This window comes from Sminthopsis crassicaudata, chromosome 3, assembly GCF_048593235.1.
Source record: "Sminthopsis crassicaudata isolate SCR6 chromosome 3, ASM4859323v1, whole genome shotgun sequence".
Taxonomy (NCBI): domain Eukaryota; kingdom Metazoa; phylum Chordata; class Mammalia; order Dasyuromorphia; family Dasyuridae; genus Sminthopsis; species Sminthopsis crassicaudata.
This window is the reverse complement of record NC_133619.1, coordinates 178,834,486-178,857,846: the sequence shown is the minus strand read 5'-3', so window position 1 is coordinate 178,857,846 and position 23,361 is coordinate 178,834,486. Positions and strand designations below refer to the sequence as shown.

Sequence of the window (23,361 nt, the reverse complement as noted above, 5' to 3'; positions counted from 1 at the left end):
GGCACTTCCAGGGAGGGGGTGGGGAACTCTCCCCCTGAGCTCTCTCTTAGCTCAGGCGCAGGGGCCGCTGCATCCATCCAGTCTGGGAGGAAGTGGTAAAGAAAGAAAGAAATAATTTCCTACCCCAGGGACAGACCCGAAAAGATTTTTTAAATATGAGCAAAAAGCCCCCCCAAAATCTAGATTCCTTCTACACAGAGAAAGAGCGGGTATCCAACCCCAAGGAAGTTAACAGCAGAGAGTCAGCAGATAACAACCTAAAGAGAAACGATCCCTGCCCCCCATCACATAACTCTCTCCTTAAAGAGACTATTAAAAAGTTAAGAGAGTTTGAAGAAAAACGGGGAAAGGAAAGAGAACCTATGATAGAGAATAACAACGTTGTGAAATTGGGGTTGGAAAAAATAAAGAATTCACAGGAGATGCAGGGAAACAAAATTAGTGAATTAGAAAAGGTAAAAAAAATCACAGGAAAGTAGGATTTCTGAACTGGAGAAGATAAAAAAGTCTCAAGAAAATAGGATTTCTGAATTGGAGAACATAAAAGAGTCCCAAGAAAATAGGATTTCTGAATTGGAAGAAGGAAATAATTCTCAAAAAAAAAAATTAGAGAAATGGAAAAAAAAATTCAATAGAGCAAAAATAACTCATTTAAAAACGAAATTGGGCATTTACAAAAAGAAGTAAAAACTGTGAATGAAGAAAATAACTCCTTAAAATTCAGGATGGAACAAATAGAAATGAATGATTCACTGAGAACCCAAGTTCAAACAAAACAAGTCAAACAAAACAAAAAAAATGAAAAGCTGGAGAATAACGTCAAATACTTACTGGGAAATTCTATAGACCTGGAAAATAGATCTAGGAGAGATAATCTGCGGATCATTGGACTTCCCAAAAACTATGACCAAAATAAGATCCTAGATTCTATTTTACAGGAAATTATCAAAGAGAACTGTCCAGAGATAATAGAAACAGAGGGGAAAGTAGATATTGTAAGAATTCATCGAACTCCTTCTGAAATAGACCCTAAAAAAGAACACCACGGAATATTGTGCCTAAGCTGCAGAATTAGCACACAAAGGGGAAAATCCTGCAAGCAGCTAGAAAAAAACAATTTAAATACCAAGGTGCCACAAAAAGGATCATGCAAGATCTGGCTGACTCCACATTAAAAGATAGAAGGGCCTGGAACCTGATATTCCCAAAGGCAAAAGATCAAGGATTGCAACCATGAATAAACTACCCAGCTAAGTTTAGCATCTTTTTCCATGGAAGAAGATGGTCATTCAATGCAATAGAGGAATTCCATATGTTTCTCAGAAAAAAACCAGACTTAAACAAAAAATTTGATCTATATCCACAAGACTGAAGAGAAACAGAAAAAGGTACACAGAAACCTTGAGAACTATATCTCTGTTGTGGGTATATAGAAAGTACACATGGATAATTTGATTTTACTGATATAAAAGAAAAAAAAAGCAGGGGGTGTAGTAAAAGGAAGGGGGTAGTATCAGAAAAAGGGTTGGGTGTGATAAAAAGAGGGAAACTACATCCCAGGAAGAGGCATAGAAAATACACCATATCTGAGGGAATTTAGAGAGGGGGAGAATCATTGTGTAAATCTTACTCTCATCAGAAGAGACTCAAAGAGTAAATAATTGTCATATTTGTTTTTCAGAGAATTCTCTCTCACCTCATTAAAAGGGGGGAGAGGAAAAAGGAAAAGGAAAAGGAGAATAAGGGAAGGGATGTGGAGGGAGGGGGGAGGGATACAAAAAAAAAAAGGGAGGGCTGCGTGTCACAAGGGGGGTCTTTAAATTAAATATCGGGGAAGGGGTTCAAGGGGGTCAAGGGAAAAGGCATAATCTGGGGATAATATGATGGCAGGTAATACAGAATTAGTAATTTTAACTGTAAATGTGAATGGGATGAATGCTCCCATCAAATGGAGACGGATAGCAGACTGGATCAAAAATCAGAACCCTACAATATGTTGTTTACAGGAAACACACTTAAATCAGGGAGATATATATAGAGAGAGAGTAAAGGTAAAAGGTTGGAGCAGAATCTATTACGCTTCAGGTAAAGCCAAAAAAGCAGGGGTAGATATCCTTATCTCAGATCAAGCAAAAGCCGAAGATGATCTAATTAAAAGAGATAAGGAAGGAAACTATATCCTGCTGAAAGGTAGCATAAATAATGAAGCCATATCGATACTAAACATATATGCACCAAGTGGTATAGCATCTAACTTTCTAAAGGAAAAGTTAAGAGAGTTGCAAGAAGAAATAGACAGTAAAACTATAATAGTGGGAGATCTCCACCTTGCACTCTCAGATTTAGACAAATCAAACCACAAAACAAACAAGAAAGAAATTTAAAAAGTAAAGAGAACATTAGAAAAACTAGGTATGATAGACCTTTGGAGAAAACTGAATGGCAATAGAAAGGAATATACTTTCTTCTCAGCAGTTCATGGATCCTATACAAAAATTGACCATGTAATAGGACATAAAGATCTCAAAATTCAATGTAGGAAGGCAGAAATAATAAATGCCTTCTTCTCAGACCACAATGCAATAAAAGCTACATTCAGTAAAAAGTTAGGGATAAATAGACCAAAAAGTAATTGGAAACTGAATAATCTCATCTTAAAGAATGACTGGGTGAAAGAGCAAATTATAGAAACAATAATTTCACCCAAGATAATGACAATGATGAGACATCATACCAAAATCTGTGGGATGCAGTTAAAGCAGTAATAAGGGGAAATTTTATATCTTTAGAGGCTTCTATGAAGAAAATAGAGAAAGAGAAGATTAACGAATTGGGCTTGCAACTTAAAAGGCCAGAAAAAGACCAAATAAAAAACCCCCAACCAAAAATTAAACTTGAAATACAAAAATTAAAAGGAGAAATCAATAATATTGAAAGTAAAAAACTATTGAATTAATAAATAAAACCAAGAGTTGGTTTTATGAAAAAGCCAATAAAATAGATAAACCTTTGGTAAATCTGATCAGAAAAAAGAAAGAGGAAAATCAAATTGTTAGTCTTACAAATGAAAAGGGGGACCTTTCCACCAATGAAGAGGAAATTAGAGAAATAATGAGTTACTTTACCCAACTTTATGCCAATAAATTTGATAACTTAAGTGAAATGGATGACTTCCTCCAAAAATATAGGCTTCTTAGATTAACAGAGGAGGAAATAAATTGCTTAAATAGTCCCATTTCAGAAAAAGAAATAGAACAAGCTATTAATCAACTCCCCAGGAAAAAATCCCCAGGGCCAGATGGATTTACATGTGAATTCTACCAAACATTTAAAGAACAATTATCCCCAATGCTATATAAACTATTTGAAAAAATAGGGAATGAAGGAGTCCTGCCAAATTCCTTTTATGACACAGACATGGTACTGATACCTAAACCAGGTCGATCGAAAACTGAGAAAGAAAATTATAGACCAATTTCCTTAATGAATATTGATGCTAAAATCTTAAATAAGATATTAGCAAAAAGACTTCAGAAAATCATCCCCAGGATAATACACTATGATCAAGTAGGATTCATACCAGGAATGCAGGGCTGGTTTAATATTAGGAAAACTATTAGTATAATTGACCATATTAATAATCAAATTAATAAAAACCATATGATCATCTCAATAGATGCAGAAAAAGCATTTGACAAAATCCAACATCCATTCCTACTAAAAACTCTTGAGAGTATAGGAATAAATGGATTCTTCCTTAGAATAATCAGGAGCATATATTTAAGACCTTCAGTAAGCATAATATGCAATAGAAATAAACTGCAACCTTTCCCAGTAAGATCAGGAGTGAAACAAGGTTGCCCACTATCACCATTACTATTCAATATAGTACTAGAAACGCTAGCCTCGGCAATAAGAGCCGAGAGATTCAAGGAATTAGAGTAGGAAATGAGGAAATCAAACTATCACTCTTTGCAGATGACATGATGGTATACTTAGAGAACCCCAAAGACTCTGCTAAAAAGCTATTAGAGAGAATTCAGAATTTTAGCAAAGTGGCAGGATACAAAATAAATCCACATAAATCCTCAGCATTCTTATATATCACCAACAAAATGCAACAGGAAGAGATACAAAGAGAAATTCCATTCCAAACAAATGTTGAGAGTACAAAGTATTTGGGAATCCATTTACCAAAGAATAGTCAGGAATTATATGAGAAAAATTACAAAACACTTGCCACAAAAATAGTCAGATTTAAATAATTGGAAAGACATTCAGTGCTCTTGGATAGGCCGAGCGAATATAATAAAGATGACAATACTCCCCAAACTAATCTATTTATTTAGTGCTATACCAATCAGACTCCCAAGAAACTATTTTAATGACCTAGAAAAAATAACAACAAAATCCATATGGAAGAATATGCAAGGGAACTAATGAAAAAAAAAGTCAGAGGAAGGTGGTCCAAGTGTACCCGATCTAAAGCTATATTATATAGCAGCAGTCACCAAAACCATTTGGTACTGGCTAAGAAATAGAACGGTAGATCAGTGGAACAGATTAGATACAAAGGACAAAAAAGGGTACATCTATAGCAATCTAATCTTTGACAAACCCAAAGATACCACCATTAGGGACAAAAATTCATTATTCGGAAAAAAACTGTTGGGAAAACTGGAAATTAGTATGGCAGAAATTAGATATGGATCCACACTTAACACCATGATCAAAATGGGTCCATGATTTAGGCATAAAGAATGAGATCATAAATAGATTAGAGGAACAGAGAATAGTCTACCTCTCAGACCTGTGGAGGAGGAAGGAATTTATGACCAGAGGAGAACTAGAGATCATTATTGATCACAAAATAGAAGATTTTGATTACATCAAACTAAAAAGTATCTCCTACAAACAATACTAATGGAAACAAGATTAGAATGGAAGTAACAAATTGGCAAAATATTTTTAAAAGTAAAGGTCCTGACAAAGGTCTCATTTCCAAAATATATAGAGAACTGACCCTGATTTATAGGAAACCAAACCATTCTCCAATTGATAAATGGTCAAGGGATATGAACAGACAATTCTCAGATGATGAAATTGAAACTATTTCCACTCATATGAAAGAGTGTTCCAAATCACTACTGATCAGAGAAATGCAAATTAAGACAACTCTGAGATACCACTACACACCTGTCAGATTGGCTAAGATGACAGGAACAAATAATGATGAATGTTGGAGGGGCTGTGGGAAAACTGGGACACTGATACATTGTTGGGGGAGTTGTGGAAGAATCCAGCCATTCTGGAGAGCAATTTGGAACTATACCCAAAAAGTTATCAATCTGTGCATACCCTTTGACCCAGCATTGCTGTTATTGGGATTATATCCCAAAGAAATACTAAAGAGCGGAAAGGGACATGCATGTGCCAAAATGTTTGTGGCAGCTCTTTTTGTTGTAGCTAGAAACTGGAAGTTGAATGGATGTCCATCAATTGGAAAATGGTTGGGTAAATTGTGGTATATGAAGGTTATGGAATATTAGTGCTCTGTAAGAAATGACCAGCAGGAGGAATACAGAGAGGCTTGGAGAGACTTAAATCAACTGTTGCTGAATGAAATGAATAGAACCAGAAGATCACTGTACATTTCAACAACAATACTGTATGAGGATGTATTCTGATGGAAGTGGAAATGTTCAACATGTTCAACAAGAAGACCCAACTCACTTCCAGTTGATCAATGATGGACAGAAATAACTACACCCAGAGAAGGAACACTGGGAAGTGAATGTAAAGTGTTACCACTACTGTCTATCTACCCAGGTTACTTATACCTTCGGAATCTAATACTTAATGTGCAACAAGAAAATGGTATTTACACACATATATTGTATCTAGGGTATATTGTAACACATGTAAAATGTATGGGATTGCCTGTCATTGGGGGGGGAGAAAATGGAGGGGGGGGGATAATTTGGAAAAATGAATTTAAAAAAATGGTCTTGCCCTCAAAGTTTACATATTATTGCGGAAAATGATGTCAACAAAAAAAAGTAGGAAGAAAATCTCTGCATAAGCAAGATAATTGTATAAATATTTTATATACATTGGATTTATCATATATTTTCACATATTTAACTTGTAATTACAGGTCACCCAGGCTAGGAGGTGGAAGGAAGGAGGGGGAATGTTGGAACAGGAGGTTTAGCAAGGCTCAGTGTTGAAAACTTGCCATTTCATATGTTTTTTAAATAAAAAGGTTTCCTAAAAAATATTTTTAAAAGAAAACCTCCGCATACAGCCTGAGCAAAATCCTCATCTGATGAGCAGTTGCCTTGCTTACCTTGGCCATGGAGACCTCATTGTGTGATGCCCATTGTGACATGCTCTAGTTCATTGTGACATGCCTGAGAACACCCAAGGTTTTCTGACTTAAAGGTGATGATCTCGCCACAACAACCCAGTTGGATCCTGAAAGCAAAGGGAGTAGGATGTGTGTATAGAAGAATGGATGAGTGGACAAATAGACTATTAGACTAGATACATAGATAACTGGTGATGGATGGATGGGATAGATAGTATAGACAAATAGATTGAATAGATACACTTGATGCATAGTTAAAAAGATGATGAATAGATAAGTGAAAAGATAGATTTATAGTAGAAAAGTTTATAGGTAGAATAGAGATTTATAGGAAGAAAAGTGATATATAGGTAGAAAAGAGATTTATAAGTAGAAAAGCGATTCATAGGCAGAAAAGAGATTTATAGGAAGAAAAGCGATTCATAGGTAGAAAAGAGATTTATAGGAAGAAAAGCAATTTATAAGTAGAAAAGATTTATAGTAATTAAAGCGATTTATAAGTAGAAAACAGATTATTAGATAAAAAAAAGTGATTTTTAAGTAGACAAGAGATTTATAGGTAGAAAAGGGGTTTATAGGCAGAAGAGAATGAATAGCTGCATTAAATATACATAGATAATGATTGAGTCAATGGAGGGTTAGGTAAATCAGTAAATAAATTACTGGAAAAAGAGATCCTTTCTGGTCCTCATCAGCATCATACCAAGTGCTCCTGTCAAAGATTGAGACTGCCTTCAGGTCAGTATTAAACTATTATATTTTATTCTTCAATATTATAGAAGCTAAAATGGTTGCTTTCTATCTGGCTTGGGAAATATTTGACTTCTCTTTCCTTCCCTCTTCCCCCACCCGCAAAAAATTCCAGTTTGTGGATGGTTATTCCAGTAGATCAAATGGACACATATCTTTCACTTATGCTGTAACATTTTACCTTTTCAGGCATCCTATAAGCCACTGCTAAAGCAGAGGAGATACTGAACCACTTGTGACCAGATGCTGGTGATATTGAAGGCATGTCTTCGGACCTCAGTGATCTACATAAACTGGGATTTAGCATGTTCATGAAGGTAAAGCAGCTATATAGAGATAATCTATCTTCAGTTTCCCTCCTGCAGTCAGTGTTAATAAGGGGTTGAAGGTAGGGCCAGGTTGCTGACTAACCCTATATGTACTAGAAGTACAAATAATCTGGGAAATAGAGAGCCTACCTTTACAAACAAACAAACAAACAATCAAAAGCAGATTCTTTGAGTTCAGAAACTATTTTCTTTTTCATCATCCTATGCCTGGTTCCCAGAAACAAGATGACTTGCTCATATTAGAGGTTTCATAAATGCTTGTTGAATTCAGTTACATATAGATGAAGACCTTTTCTAAAATTATTGGCAGCTGGCTGGTACAGTGGATAGCACTGTTGGACCACACTTGAATCAGCACCTGATTTCAAACACCAGCTGTAGGACTCTGGGCAAGTCACTTAATCTGTGTTTGCCTCAATTTCCTCATCTGTAAAATGGGAATGGTACAATCATTTTTGCTCCACCGAGAATAAGCCTTTGAGAAATATTTGGTTTCAAGTGGAGTCACAGCATCGTGGATTTTGAGCTGGCAGGAATATTTCAGGGTTTCTGCTTCCATATTTTACAGAGAGAGTTACTGAGACTCAAGGTAGTTAAGTATATTTAGTATATTGTCCCAGCGCATACAGGTTGTAAAAGGCAGAGACAAGATTCAAACAGATCCTGTTTATACTATCATGTTAACTCTAAGTGTTCATTACATATGTGTGTATGTGTGTGCATATATGTGCATCTATATTTCCATACTTCATCTTAAAAAAAAATTTGGTGGGATGGGATACGGAAAAGACACTGTAATAAAGTAACATTAAACAAGTGGAATTTTGCTCTGCTGATTATTTCTTACCTGCATGACTTTTTATTATCACTTAAACTCCCTGAGCGTCAGTTTCCTCACATGTTAAATGAGATACTTGAGCTCCATGACCACAAGGAGACTACATTTCTAGTTCTAAAATTCTGATTCCACAGCTGAAAATCTATGAAAATTATGTCCTAATGTAAGATCTTTATTTGATCATTAATGAGTCATATATTAACCTGACATGCTTGTCTGATGGCTGACCCCATCCTTGTTATGGTGAATGTTACAGGTGAGCCGACCTCATCCCGGTGACCATCCACTCCAGATCCTCTTTGTGGTTGGTGGGGTAATGATATCGGAAGCCAAAATGGTGAAAGATCTTGTTTCTTCCCTGAAGCCTGGAACACAGGTACTGAACCCTAAATAACAGGACATGCATCTCCCTGGCTCAAGGATGGGAGAGTCTGGCTGTTCCCATAAGGGTGGGTCTGAGCCTTAGGGGTAGCATCAGAGAAAACATGGTCTATATTACTTTGGAGATGGTGAAGCACTGTGTAAATGTCAGATACTATTCTTACTACTACTATTATTACTCGTACTCTTACACCTATTATTATTACTACTACTTCTACTATTACTCCTCTTCCTACTCCTATTAGTATCACTCTTAAGATTACTACTATTACTCTTCCACCAACTACTACAATTACTCCCACTCTTATTACTGTTATTATTCATACTACTCCCATTCCTTCTAGTTTTCTTCCTCCTGCTACTACTACTATCATTGCTCTTATTCCTATTAATACTCCTTCTACTGCCACTACTACTATTATTTGTAATACTACCTTTACTATTACTATTACTACTATTTCTGCTACTACTAGTGTAACTCCTATTCCTAGTATTATTACTATTGCTATTACTACTTATTCTGCTACTATTATTCCTACTTCTATTGCTTTTACTACTCATACTACTACTACTTCTTCTACTCCTCCTCCTACCACTATTCCTTTCTCCCTACTATTACTATAATTACTATTACTATTACTACTACTACTACTACACTTACTTCTATTACTTTTAGTACTCCTCCTATGAGTACTGTTAAATTTTCTAGTGCCATGACCAATTTATTGCCCTTCTAGGAGCGAACAACTTAACTTAACAACTTAACCATTACAACACCAGAAAGGGTTTCAGTGACATGGTACAGTGGATAGAAGGCAGTGCCTTCAAGGCAGGAAGACTTAGAGTTCTAAATTTTCTTCCAACACTTACTATCTGTTTTGACCTTAAACAAGTCATTCCACATCTGCCCTCAGTTTTCCCAATAGTAAAATGGTGTTTACACTAATCACTATTTCCTAAGTTGTTTTGAGGGTCAAATGAGATAATGATTATAAAATAGTACAGTGCCTGACACATAGTACAAATGTTAGCAAGTTATTCATATTTTTTATTAATTTTTAATTATAGCATTTTTTGACATTAAATATGCATTAGGTAATTTTTTTTTTCAACATTATCCTTTGTACTCCTTTCTGTTCTAAATTATTCCCCTACTTCCCTCCATGCCCTCCAATAGAGGGCAGGCATTCCCATATATATTAAATATCTCATAGTAAATGCTTGGTACAATATATATGTGCAGAACCAAATTTTATTGTTGTTGTTGTTGCAAAGGAAGAATTGTATTCAGAAGGTAAAAAATAATCTGTGAAGAAAAACAAAAAACAAACAAAAAAAAAAAAAATGCTCACAGTTTACATAACCCAGTGTTCAGGTTCTGGGTGTAGCTGATTCTGTCCATCATTGCTCAATTGGAATTGGATTAGCTCTTCTCCATATTGAAGATATACACTTCCATTAGAATACATCCTCATACAGTATCATTGTTGAAGTGTATAAAGATCTCCTAGTTCTGCTCGTTTGATTCTGCACCAGTTGATGTAAGTCTCTCCAAGGCTCTCTGTTTTCCTCCTGTTGGTCTTTTCTTAGAGAACAATAATATTCCATAACATTCTTATACCATAATTTATCCAACCATTCTCCAATTGATGGACATCCGTTCATTTTCCAGTTTCTAGCCACTACAAAAAGTGCTGCCACAAACATTTTGGCACATATAGGTCCTTTTCCCTTCTTTAGTATTTCCTTGGGATATAAGCCCAGTAGTAGAACTGCTGGGTCAACGGATTTGCAGATTTTGATAACTTTGGGGGCATAATTCCAGATTGTTCTCCAGAATGGTTGGATTCTTTCACAACTCCACCTACAATGCATCATTTTCCGAATTTTCTCACAACCGCTCCAACATTCACCATTATTTGTTCCTGTCATCTCAACAAATGTGACTAGTGTGTAGTGCTATCTCAGACTTTGATTTGAAACTTGTAAGTGAATTTGAAAATTGTCTGTTCATATCCTTTGACCACTTTTCAATTTGAGAATGGCTTGATTTCTTATAAATTAGCATCAATTCTCTTTATATTTTGAAGATGAGGCCTTTATCTGAAACTTTAACTGTAAACATGTTTTCCCAATTTCTTACTTCCCTTTTAATCTTGTTGGCATTAGTTTTTCTTTTTTTTTTTTTTAATGCAGGAACTTTGTAATTTGATGTTATCAAAATTTTCTATTTAATGATCAATAATGATCTCTAGTTCTTTTTTGGACACAAATTCCTTCCTCCTCCACAAGTCTGAGAGGTAGAGTATCCTATGATCCTCTAATTTATTTATGTTCTCGTTTCTGCCTAAATCATGGACCCATTTTGATCTTATCTTAGTATGTGGTTTGAAATGTGGGTCCATGCCTAGTTTCTGCCCTACTAATTTCCAGTTTTTCCAGCAGTTTTTGTCAAATAATGAATTCTTATGCCATAAATTGGGATCTTTGGGTTTGTCAAACACTAGATTGCTATTTTTATTCACTATCTTGCCCTGTGAACCTATGCTACTCCACTGAACAATTAGTCTATTTCTTAAACAATACCAAATGGTTTTGGTGACTGTTGCTTTATAATATAGTTCTAGATCAGGTACAGCTAGACAGCTAGTCCACCTTCATTTTTTTTTTTCATTCTTTCCCTTGAAATTCTCGAACTTTTGTTGTTCCATATGAATTCTGTTGTTATTTTTTCTAGGTCTTTAAAAAAGTTTCTTGGGAGTCATATTGGTATAGCACTAAATAAATAGATGAGTTTAGGGCGTATTGTCACCTTCATTATATTCTCTCGGCCTATCCAAAAGCACTGAATGTCTTTCTAATTAAATCTGACTTCCTTTTTGTGGCAAGTGTTTTGTAATTTTTCTCATATAATTCCTGACTTTCCTTTGTTAGATATATTCCCAAATATTTTATACTATCGACAGTTATTTTGAATGGAATTTCTCTTTGTATCTCTTGCTGTTGGATTGTGTTGGTAATGTATAAAAATGCTGAGGATTTATGTGGATCTATTTTATATCCTGCAATTTTGCTAAAGTTCTGAATTATTTCTAATAGCTTTTTAGCAGAGTCTTTGGGGTTCTCTAAGTATATGTATATATAAGTATATATATACATATATATATATACATATATATATAAGTCTTCTGCAAAGAGTGATAGTTTGATTTCCCCATTTCCTACTCTTAATTCCTTGAATCTCTTTCTCAGTTCTTTTTGCTGAGGCTAGTGTTTCTAGTACTATATTGAATAGTAATGGTGATAGTGGGAAACTCTGTTCCACTCCTTATCTTACAGGGAAGGGTTCCATAAGATATTTACTGACATTTTTAAATATATGTTCCTTATGATTTTAAGTAATAGTCCATTTATTCCTATACTCTGAAGCGTTTTTTGTAGGAATGGATGTTGGGTTTTATCAAATGCTTTTTCTGCATCTATTGAAATGATCATGTATTTTATTTATTTGATTATTAATGTGGACAACTATACTAATAATTTTCCTAATATTAAACCAACACTGCATTCCTGGTATAAATCCTACTTGATCATAGTCTAATATCCTGGGAAGATTTCCTGAAGCCTTTTTGCTTATATCTTATTTAAATTTTAGCATCAATATTCATTAAGGAAATTGGTGTATAGTTTTCTTTCTCAGTTTTCAATCTACCTGGTTTTAGGTATCAGTACCATGTCTGGATCATAAAAGGAATTTGGTAGGACTCCTTCAATCCCTTTTTTTTAAAAATAGTTTATATATCATTAGACTTAGTTTTTCTTTAAATGTTTGGTAGAATTCACATGTCAATCCATCTTTTCCTGGGGATTTTTTCTTAGGGAGTTGGTTAATAGCTTGTTCTCTTACTTTTTATGAAATGGGACTATTTAGACTACTTACTTCTTCCTCTGTTAATCTGGGCAAGCTACATTTTTGAAGGTATTCTTCCATTTCTTTTAAGTTATCGAATTAATTGACATAAAGTTGAGCAAGTAGCTCCTAAGTATTGTTCTAATTTCCTCTTCATTAGTGGTGAGTTCTCCCTTTTCATTTTCAAGGCTAAGAATTTGCTTTTTCCAGTAATAAGGGGAAATTTTATATCTTTAGAGGCTTATTTGAAGAAAATTGAGAAAGAGAAGATTAACGAATTGGGCTTACAACTTAAAAGGCTAGAAAAAGACCAAATTATAAACCCCCAACCAAAAATTAAACTCGAAATACAAAAATTAAAAGGAGAAATCAATAAAATTGAAAGTAAAAAAACTATTGAATTAATAAATAAAACCAAGAGTTGGTTTTATGAAAAAGCCAATAAAATAGATAAACCTTTGGTAAATTTGATCAAAAAAAAGAAAGAGGAAAATCAAATTGATAGTCTTACAAATGAAAAGGGGGATCTTTCCACCAATGAAGAGGAAATTAGAGAAATAATAAGGAGTTACTTTGCCCAACTTTATGCCAATAAATTTGATAACTTAAGTGAAATGGATGACTTCCTCCAAAAATATAGGCTCCCTAGATTAACAGAGGAGGAGATAAATTGCTTAAATAGTCCCATTTCAGAAAAAGAAATAGAACAAGCTATTAATCAACTCCCCAGGAAAAAATCCCCAGGGCCAGATGGATTCACATGTGAATTCTACCAAACATTTAAAGAACAATTAGCCCCAATGTTATATAAATTATTTGAAAAAATAGGGGATGAAGGAGTCCTACCAAATTCCTTTTATGACACAGACATGGTACTGATACCTAAACCTGGTAGATCGAAAACTGAGAAAGAAAATTATAGACCAATCTCCTTAATGAATATTGATGCTAAAATCTTAAATAAGATATTAGCAAAAAGACTTCAGAAAATCATCTCCAAGATAATACACTATGATCAAGTAGGATTTATTCCAGGAATGCAGGGCTGGTTTAATATTAGGAAAACTATTAATATAATTGACCATATTAATAATCAAATTAATAAGAACCATATGATCATCTCAATAGATGCAGAAAAAGCATTTGACAAAATCCAACATCCATTCCTACTAAAAACTCTTGAGAGTATAGGAATAAATGGATTATTCCTTAGAATAATCAGGAGTATATATTTAAGACCGTCAGTAAGCATAATATGCAATAGAAATAAACTGCAACCTTTCCCAGTAAGATCAGGAGTGAAACAAGGTTGCCCACTATCACCATTACTATTCAATATAGTACTAGAAACGCTAGCCTCGGCAATAAGAGCCGAGAAAGAGATTCAAGAAATTAGAGTAGGAAATGAGGAAATCAAACTATCACTTTTTGCAGATGACATGATGCTATACTTAGAGAACCCCAAAGACTCTGCTAAAAAGCTACTAGAAATAATTCAAAATTTCAGCAAAGTGGCAGGATACAAAATAAATCCACATAAATCCTCGGCATTTTCATATATCACTAACAAAATGCAACAGCAAGAGATACAAAGAGAAATTCCATTCCAAACAAATGTTGAGAGTATAAAATATTTGGGAATCCATCTACCAAAGAAAAGTCAGGAATTATATGAGAAAAATTACAAAACACTTGCCACAAAAATAAAATCAGATTTAAATAATTGGAAAGACATTCAGTGCTCTTGGATAGGCCGAGCGAATATAATAAAGATGACAATACTCCCCAAACTAATCTATTTATTTAGTGCTATACCAATCAGACTCCCAAGAAACTATTTTAATGACCTAGAAAAAATAACAACAAAATTCATATGGAAGAATAAAAGGTCAAGAATTGCAAGGGAACTAATGAAAAAAAACTCAGAGGAAGGTGGTCTAAGTGTACCTGATCTAAAGCTATATTATATAGCAGCAGTCACCAAAACCATTTGGTATTGGCTAAGAAATAGACCAGTAGATCAGTGGAACAGATTAGATACAAAGGACAAAAAAGGGTACATCTATAGCAATCTAATCTTTGACAAACCCAAAGATTCCAACATTAGGTATAAAAATTCATTATTCGGAAAAAACTGTTGGGAAAACTGGAAATTAGTATGGCAGAAATTAGATATGGATCCACACTTAACACCATATACCAAGATAAGATCAAAATGGGTCCATGATTTAGGCATAAAGAGGGAGATAATAAATAGATTAGAGGAACAGAGGATAATCTACCTCTCAGACTTGTGGAGGAGGAAGGAATTTATGACCAGAGGAGAACTAGAGATCATTATTGATCACAAAATAGAAGATTTTGATTACATCAAACTAAAAAGTTTCTGTACAAATAATAATAATACAAACAAGATTAGAAGGGAAGTAACAAATTGGGAAAATATTTTTAAAAACAAAGGTTCTGACAAAGGTCTCATTTCCAAAATATATAGAGAACTGACCATAATTTATAAGAAACCGAACCATTCTCCAATTGATAAATGGTCAAAGGATATGAACAGACAATTCTCAGAGGAAGAAATTGAAACTATATCCACTCACATGAAAGAGTGTTCCAAATCACTACTGATCAGAGAAATGCAAATTAAGACCACTCTGAGATACCACTACACACCTGTCAGATTGGCTAAGATGACAGGAACAAATAATGACAAATGTTGGAGGGGATGTGGGGAAATTGGGACACTAATACATTGCTGGTGGAGTTGCGAAAGAATCCAGCCATTCTGGAGAGCAATCTGGAATTATTCCCAAAAAGTTATCAAACTGTGCATACCCTTTGACCCAGCAGCGCTACTACTGGGATTATATCCCAAAGAAATACTAAAGAGCGGAAAGAAACATATATGTGCCAAAATGTTTGTGGCAGCTCTATTTGTTGTAGCTAGAAACTGGAAGATGAATGCATGTCCATCAGTTGGAGAATGGTTGGGTAAATTGTGGTATATGAAGGTTATGGAATATTATTGCTCGGTAAGAAATGACCAGCAGGAGGAATATAGAGAGGCCTGGAGAGACTTAAATCAACTGATGCTGAGTGAAATGAGCAGAACCAGAAGATCACTGTACACTTCAACAACAATACTGTATGAGGATGTATTCTGATGGAAGTGGAAATCTTCAACATAAAGAAGATCCAACTCACTTCCAGTTGATCAATGATGGACAGAGGTAGCTACACCCAGAGAAGAAACACTGGGAGGGGAATGTAAATTGTTAGCACTAATATCTGTCTGCCCAGGTTGCATGTACCTTCGGATTCTAATGTTTATTGTGCAACAAGAAAATGATATTCACACACATGTATTGTACCTAGACTATATTGTAACACATGTAAAATGTATGGTATTGCCTGTCGTCGGGGGGAGGGAATAGAGGGAGGGGGGGTAATTTGGAAAAATGAATACAAGGGATAATATTATAAAAAAAAAAATATATATATATATAATAAAAAAATACTTTGATTGACAAGTAGATAAATAGAAATATTTTCAAAATATGTATATTGTATACATATTGTATATGTATATGGTACAGTCCTCATTAAATAATATATATCTATAAAAAAAAAAAAGAATTTGCTTTTTCTCTTTCCTTTTTTTAAATCAGATTTACTAAGGGTTTGCCTATTTTATTGTTTTTTTTCATAGAACATACTCTTAATTTTAACTAATAGTTTGTTTTTGTTTTTTTACTTTCAATTTTATTAATCTCACCTCAAGTTTCGTGTTTGTCTCGGGGTTTTTAATTTGTTCCTTTTCTAGCAATTTTAGTTGTAAGCCCAATTCATTGACCCTCTCTTTCTCTATTTTATGCAAGTAGGCCTCTAGAGATATAAAACTTCCCCTTATTACTGCTTTGGCTGTATCCCACACATTTTGGTATGATGTCTCATGATTGTCATTTTCTTGGTTGAAGTTATTAATTATGTCTTTGATTTGCTGTTTTACCTAGGCATTCTTTAGTATAAGATTATTTAGTTTCCAATTATTTTTTGGTCTATTTTCTCCTGGCTTTTTATTAAATGTAATTTTCTTTGCATTGTGTTCTGAAAAGGATGACTTTACTATTTCTGTCTTAATGCATTTGATTTTGAGGTTTTTCTGTCCTAGGATGTGATCAATATTTGTATAAGTTCCATGAACTGCTGAGAAGAAAATGTACTCCTTTCTGTCTCCATTTAGCTTTCGGCAAAGATCTATCATATCAAACTTTTCTAGTATTCTATTTGCCTCTTTGACTTCTTATTTATTTTGTGGCTTGATTTATTTAATTCTGAGAGTGCAAGGTTGAGATCTCCAGCTATTATAGTTTTGCTGTCTATTTCTTTTTGCAATTCTCTTAATTTCTCTTTTAAGAATTTAGATGCTGTCTCACTTGGTATGTGTATAGGTTTAATATTGATACTGCTTCATTATCTATGCTACCCTTTAGCAGGATATAATGCCCTTTCTTATCTCTGTTAATTAGGTCAATTTTTGTTTTTGCTCTATCTGAGATGAGCATATCTACCCCTGCTTTTTTGACTTCACCTGAAGCATAGTAGATTCTGCTCCACCCTTTTACTTTTATTTTGAATGTATCACGTGTTTTTACGTGTGTTTTCTGCAAATAATATATAGTAGGATTCTGGCATTTAATCCAGTCTGCTAATTGCTTCCTCATTATGTGGAAATTTCCACCATTCACATTTATGGTTAGAATGACTAATTCTAGATTGCTTGCCATCTTGTTGACCTCTGCTTATGCTTTTCTCCTTTCCTTCCCTCTTTCCTCCTTTCATGGGAGGTTGGGAACATCATCAGTCACCTGTCTTCCCACTAATCAGACCCTTTACAGAAAAGATTATAGAGAACAAAAAGGAAAAGAAAAAGAGGGGGAAAAGGGAGAAAAGAGAAAGTCATATCTTTATCAGTCAACAGCAGATTTTCATCAACAATTTCCTTGGGTACAATTCCAGGACACCAGGCCATCAGTTTCCTTGAGAGTAGTGGGATGGAGTCCCTATGCCTATGATGAGAGAAAGCCTGCAGGTCAATTTAATGAAAAGACTATTGCACTGAGAGGTCCATGACCTGAATCTAAGTCATCATTTCATTTCTTCTATTTTCCTTATTTAGAAAATGTAGTTGGATAAGGAGGAAGAAAGGGCTGCTTCTCTGTAGAGAAGTGAGAAAGGGGGGAATTCTCAGCCTCACGGGGAACAGACCCCAGCCCATCTTGGCTTGGACTGCCGAAAGAGCCTCTTGCATTGTGTCCTATGTAACAGAAGGTCTCAATTCCATGGAATGGGAAGGTTTCAAGAGTTAGAATTACTTAACCCCAATCATACTGCTCCTAAACAACATGGTGCTCATAAAGCTTCCATTAAATTTCAATCTCCCTTTCCCTTCCCAATAAGATACCTTCATATATACTTTAGGGCCAGCATTTTCAAAGCCTAAAGCTGATGTGTTTTGACTATTTGGGTGAATTATTTGGCCATTGTGGATGAATATTGTGTGTGTGTGTGTCTGTGTGTGTGTGTGTGTGTGTGTGTGTGTGTGTGTAATCATGTGTGAGTACATATCTGTATATTCCATATAGAAACTCATACTATATCATAGTCTCTGAGGGCCTTGTTGATAGTGAGATTATGTAAACTACAAATGGAGAAGTGTTTTCCTTGAGTTCGAACTTTATATTATTCATAGAAGGATTTGTCCTTCTTTTGTTGTATTTAAGATTTTTTTTTCTGCCTCAAAAAGAGCAAGGATGACACCATATTGATTTTAAAAAGGCATTTTCTCTTTGGAAAGGAAGATAACCTACTATTGTAGAGACCATGCTTTCCTCTGGAATCTATCTTACATAAAACCCAAGGTTTATGGCCTAAATAATCAAAGTTACTTTCATAATATATTTTTACTTTGAAAGACCAATTTTTTTAAGGGTAAGGCCTATATTTAAACCAGAATGAGTAGATGTTGCCAAGTATGCTTAGATTGCACTTCTAGTTAGATTTTTTCTTCTCTGACCCAAATTAGAATTCTTCTACTTTTTTTTATAAGTTTTATTGTCATTTATATTTTTATATCACAGCTTCTAATAATAATAATAATAATAAAGTAATGAAATTACATTTATTTAATGTTTGAAAGTTTGCAGAAATAGTTCATCTGATGCAGTAATACAAGGTGGGAACTTTTCTCTCCATTTTATAGATGAGGAAACTAAGGACGGCAGCTTTGTTCACTGTCAGTTGTGGTTCACCCTTTATTTCTAAAGAGGACTAACAACATTCAGCCTCAAGGTCACAATAATTGACATTTATAGGGCACTTTTGTTGTTTAGTTGTGACGACATTTGGGGTTTTCTTGACAAAGACACTGGCTACCACTGCCCTCTGACCCTAGCTTTAGACCTGTCCAACTCCATTTTACACAGCCAATGCAGAAGGTCTGGTATTTGAATCCACAGCCCCCAGCTCCAAAGCCAGACCTTCCCAGTGTACCAGACTTCCTCCATTCTACATAGACAAGCCTAAAGCAAAGATCATCTTTCACCCAATGCTTGCTTGGTTCTGGAAGGCCCCTTGTACCAGGAATGGAGACCCAAATCAGAGGAAGATTTGAGTTAGGAGGTGGAGCAGCCAGAACCTCAGGACCCCACGCTTGAAATTGAAGCAGCTATTCGTCTTTGGAGCGAGAGAGTGGTATTAGAAGGAGGGAGCAATTCTAACTGAAAGCAAAATAACTTTCTGTCCAAATTCTCCGCAGTAGAGTTGCTGTCCACAGTAGTAGAGAACAAAAACCAAGTGTACAGGTTCTGAGGGAGGATGAAGAGTGATGAGCACAGATTCTGAGGGTCCAAGTTGGGAAGGATGATAAGCAGTGATGAGCACAGATTCTGAGGATCCAAGTTCAGAGTGATGATGAGGAGTGATGAGCACAGATTGAGGGTCCAAGTTCAGAGTGATGATGAGGAGTGATGAGCACAGATTCTGAGGGTCCAAGTTCAGAGTGATGATGAGGAGTGATGAGCACAGATTCTGAGGTCCAAGTTCAGAGTGATGATGAGGAGTGATGAGCACAGATTCTGAGATGGAGCATAAGGTAGCCACCATCTTGCTGCCCCAAGCCATGAACCTCAGAAAATCTTAAATTAGATTGCATTCCGTTCTTGAAACTTGGAAAATGGGGTCTGTCTGCCCCGAAACCTGAGTCAATTAAAAGGAAATAACCCATGCCCTTTGTGTTTCTTTCACGATGGCTGAGGCAGGACTTTCCCTCCCTAATTATATGTGGTGTTTCCCCACCCCCTCCTCTTCTTAGGTATTGTGCTGTCCAGGGGACTCCTGAGCCCACTTAACATTACAGAGCTGTTATTTGCAATGGATCTACTTCATCCTGACATTGGCAACTGAGCCAGATCCATCTGCTAAGAAGATAAGACTTAGCCATCTCCAAAGACCCTCTCAATTGACACCAGTAGAGATATGTTTCCTAAACTCTACCCTGTTACTAATTGTGGGAATAATTGAATCCTGCCTTAAGGCCTTGGATAATGGGGAGAGGGGTGGGGGAGAAGAGAGAGATTGCTGTTGTGGAGTTTTGATCTATACTCTGGAGTTTATTGTACTGGTGGTGGGAAGGGGAGAGATGTTGTTGCTGAGTTTGATGTGGTTTAAAAAAAAAAAAAGTTTTTTTCTGTTTCCAAAAGTGTCAAGTTGTCATTTTTCAGCTCCCACATGATTAGTGATGTTTCCCAATTTCGTCTGTGCTATCTGGTGATTAGATTTGCCAGCTTGTTAATCCTAAAGAAATACTTGTTGGCAAACTTATTGGGTAAATTACATTTTTCCCTTATTTGCAGCTAGCCCATACTGCTGATGGGTAAAGCTGGCTATCTTATCTGGGTTTGGGAATAAGAGAGGGAGGCAGATTTCTTCTTCGAGATTGTGAAACAACTGTAACCAGGACCTTTGCCATCAGAGGCTGGGAACCGTCTGAAAGTCTGGGAGCAAAGAGCAGGGCTGTTGTGTTCTAGCCAGAGAAGTCCCAGAGAAACTAGGAACTGGCCCTGCTCAAGTCTTTTGGATCTTCCAGGAGGAGCAGAGCAGCCATTCCACACCTGGAGGGCAATTCAGAATGACAAGGGACTGGCTTTGAGATTTGCATCCAGGTGCTTCCCCTCAGCTCCAGGCGAAGGCTGAGCCAGAAAATAATTGGTGTCCCCACAGGCTTGTGCTAGATCCCCCCATTCCCCCTTTGAAGTTTCTTCTGCCTGACTTGTGCTCATTATAATCTATATGACTGAAATGTAAAACTTCTGTTTCTGAAAATCTAACCTTTCTTCAGAAGCTGGGAACCTAAATCCCCTGGATGAAGAAGGGGGATAGTAAGAGTGCTAGAAAAGCAAATGGGTGCTCTGGAGCCAGCAAGATTGGAGATGGGAAAACCCCTTCTGATTTGATTCCATAGATAGTGGCAAACCTCAGGTTAGCCACAAAAGATGTTTACACTGAATGATAAAGCTGGAACAATACCTCTTGTGAATTAATGTATAGGCCCTGGCAAAGAAATGAAACCAAACTAACTCCCAAGCAGGATGCAGCCTTAATTGGATGAAGGGCCCCAGAAGGCCCTGAACAAGCCAGTCAAGCCAGCTTCCAGAACTAGTCCTTAGCTTGGGCTTGGGAATCTTCCCAGGGTGTGGAAGAGAAGGAGGTCTGGATTGCTCTCTGACAGCACCTTCTCATCCTCCATCTTGGGCTTTCCACTTCTGGGCTTGGGTTTGGACAGTCTCATCTACAGAAAACAACCTTCTTGAGGGCAAGAACTGTTGGAGCTTTTCCGTGGCAGCTCTGCCATTTTTCCACTTTGAATCACTTCCAATTTACCAATATTTCTTAAGGAAACAAGCATTTATTAAACTCCTATGTACCAAGCACTCTGGTAAGCACTTTACACATATTCTCGCCTTAACAACACTGAGAGGTAGGTGCTATTATCCACACACTCAGTTAAAGAAACTGAGGCAACAGGTCAGCAAAATAGAGGCTAGATAGAAACAGATCTTGTCTTGTACAGACAACCCTGGCCTAATTTACAAGGGGATTCTAGATCTGCAGCATTCAATGGGGTGGTTTCCAAATTCTACATGATGAAAGGTACCTGATGAAGCTGTCTGGGTTGTTAACCATGGCCCTAGCTCCTTCTGCTTTTCAGCAAAACCCTAGGCTCCATCCGAAGAGCAATATGTGGGCTTAGCTCCCTTTCCCGCTGGCTGCTTCTACTCATGTCCCTAGTTTCTGGTCTCTATGTCTTTTGTGACCGTATCATTCATTTGGTAGCCTACCTCATCCATCAGCCTTAGACTACTCAATCAGCAAAGCACAAATAAACAAGGAGCAAACATATATTACAGACTTGCTATGTGTCATATGTTACACTAGACCCTGGAGACATAAAGATAAAAACAAAATGGTCTTGCCCTCAAAGTTTATATATTATTGCGGAAAATGATGTCAACAAAAAAAAGTAGGAAGAAAATCTCTGCATAAGCAAGATAATTGCATAAATATTTTTATATACATTGGATTTATCATATATTTTCACATATTTAACATGTAATTACCAGTCATCTAGGGAAGGAGGTGGAAGGAAGGAGGGGGAATGTTGGAACAGGAGGTTTCACAAGGCTCAGTGTTGAAAACTTGCCCCTTCATATGTTTTCTAAATAAAAAGGTTCCCTAAAAAATATTTTTTAAAAGAAAACCTCCGCATAAAGCCTGAGCACAGTCCTCATCTGATGAGCAGTTTCCTTGCTTACCTTGGCCATGGAGACCTCATTGTGTGATGCTCATTGTGACACGCCAGAGAACACCCAAGCTTTTCTGACTTAAAGGTGATGATCTCGCCACAACAACCCAGTTGGATCCTGACAGCAAAGGGAGAAGTATGTGAATATGAGAATGGATGAGTGGAAAAATAGACTAATAGACTAGATACATAGATAACTGGTGATGGATGGATGGGATAGATAGGATACACAAATAGATTGAATAGATACACTTGATGCATAGTTAAAAAGATAATGATGGATAGATAAGTGAAAAGATAGATTTGTAGTAGAAATGTTTATAGGTAGAAAGTGATTTATAGCAAGAAAAGTGATATATAGGTAGCAAAGACCTCTATAGAAAGAAAAGTGATTTATAGGTAGAAAAGAGATTTATAGGAAGAAAAGCAATTTATAGGTAGAAAAGAGATTTATAATAATTAATGTGATTTATAACAGAAAGAGATTTTTAGATAAAAAAGGGATTTATAAGTAGAAAAGAGATTTATAGGTAGAAAAGAGATTGATAGGCAGAAGAGAATGAATAGATGCATTAAAATATACATACCCCCCCCCAAAATATTGCAGTTTGTGGATGGTTTTTCCAGTATATCAAATGGACACATATCTTTCACTTATGCTGTAACATTTTACCTTTTCAGGCAACCTATAAGCCAATACTGATGCAAAGGAGATACTGAACCCAAAGTGACCAGATTCTGGCGATATTGAACACATGTTTTTGGGCCTCGGTGATCTACTGCAAACCGGATTTAGATTGTTGTTGGGGAGTTTTGATCTATACTTTGGTGTTTATTGTACTGGTGGGGGGAAGGGGAGAGATGATGTTGCTGAGTTTGATGGGGTTTTAAAAAAAAAAAAAAAGTTTTTTTCTGTTT

At 35.9% G+C, this 23,361-nt stretch overlaps 1 long non-coding RNA gene across 2 annotated transcripts in view; it reads left to right on the top strand.

Annotated features, from left to right (window-relative positions):
• The window catches only part of LOC141560863 (uncharacterized), a 29,970-nt gene extending 6,609 nt beyond the window's left edge, over positions 1–23,361 (top strand). The window contains exons 1-4 of one of the 2 annotated variants that reach the window (XR_012487843.1): positions 6,469–7,108; positions 7,310–7,437; positions 8,544–8,663; positions 23,125–23,361. This is a non-coding gene — a long non-coding RNA (uncharacterized LOC141560863). Of the gene's footprint in view, positions 1–6,468; positions 7,109–7,309; positions 7,438–8,543; positions 8,664–23,124 lie in introns of those variants that run through there. The other variant, XR_012487844.1, reaches the window with a different exon arrangement.